We start from the raw sequence: 1,397 nt of genomic DNA, 5'->3' as shown, positions 1-1,397 counted from the left end.
ATAAATAATACACACATATGCTGTATACTTTTTTTATGAATATCGTTCACGTTTTGAGTATAACGAAACACTGTAATTTTGATTGACAGCTTGCTTCATTTCTACAAGACAAGAACATGATTTGAATGACATTAATGTAATGATAGCTGTGCTAATCCGACAAGTGTAACCTTCTTAAATGCCTTATTTTTCACAGAATGCATTTATGAATTTGTCCAAAATATTGACAAATATGACAGATTTTTACTTGAAGCAGATTGGGTGCTCAAGGCTGTGGTATTTTTATTTTATTTCATTTATTTGTTTGCTCTTTTGACTGGTTATTTTAGTGCATGTGCAAATAAATGAAGACAAAAATCCCTTTTCAAGTTATTTTGTGTTATTTTAAATTACCTTGAAATAGTTTTTCTTTTCATAAAACAACAGAGATGCTTCACAGTGATGAACACAAACAACTAGAACTATTTTGTATTCAACCAAGTGCAAAGAAAACATGAAGACGTTTCATAGGCATTCAAATTCTTTAGCCGCCATCGTCACAACTTGGGCAGTAATTACAAACTAAAAGTTGTCAAGAAAATATTTGTTTGACATAACTTTGTCCATTAAGTTCCTTCTTGTTTCCCTTGCCAAAAAAATCTAAGTTAACCAGGTTGGATTTGGAGCATGGCGTTTTTAGACTTTTGTATATTTGTTACTTTGGTTTTAGTTCGATCCTAACTGAACATTTCCTGTTTTTTTTATTTTTTATATTCTTTTAAATGTCATGTTTTATGATAGTGTTATGCTGTACAAAGTACATGCTTCTGCTAATGTAGCCGCCATACAGACATGTTCCATTTTAAAATAAAGTTGTCCATGCACCTGAACATTTATCTCTTCTTGTTAGCCAACCGCTGACATGTCTCTTAACCTCATGACTTGTTTTACTCAGGCATGCAGAAGGAACTCTAAGATATCATGAAGAAAATGTATTTACCTATCATTTATTTACTTTATTGTCTTATTGACTTAAGTTAGGCAACAGTAAACTCAGATGCACAACTCAGATAAGAGATGAACGTTGGTCATGTTGCAAAGTAATTTATTAAGACCCTTGATAAACGTGCAGTTGGTAAACAGTAAATATTATTTATGTAAATAATTTTATAAATGACTCCTTTTTGTCAAAGTGCTTAAACTATATGATGAAGATGAGTCTGAGCTACTACCCCAGCAGATTATAAATTAACCTTTATGTTTACTAAGGTTCATTATCTGTTGTGGTCATCTGGAATCAGATTGAGCACAAATATGAAGCAGTTATACATATATAATTTAAATATTTATTAAGAACTTAGTTAAAACTTGCTCAACTGTTCATGATATAATTTGGAAGTAAACAGATCTGCACACAT

This window comes from Nematolebias whitei, chromosome 16, assembly GCF_014905685.2.
Source record: "Nematolebias whitei isolate Nwh7 chromosome 16, NemWhi1, whole genome shotgun sequence".
NCBI classification, from domain to species: Eukaryota; Metazoa; Chordata; class Actinopteri; order Cyprinodontiformes; family Rivulidae; genus Nematolebias; species Nematolebias whitei.
The sequence above is the reverse complement of the archived record's forward strand: the minus strand, read 5'-3'. Positions refer to the sequence as shown.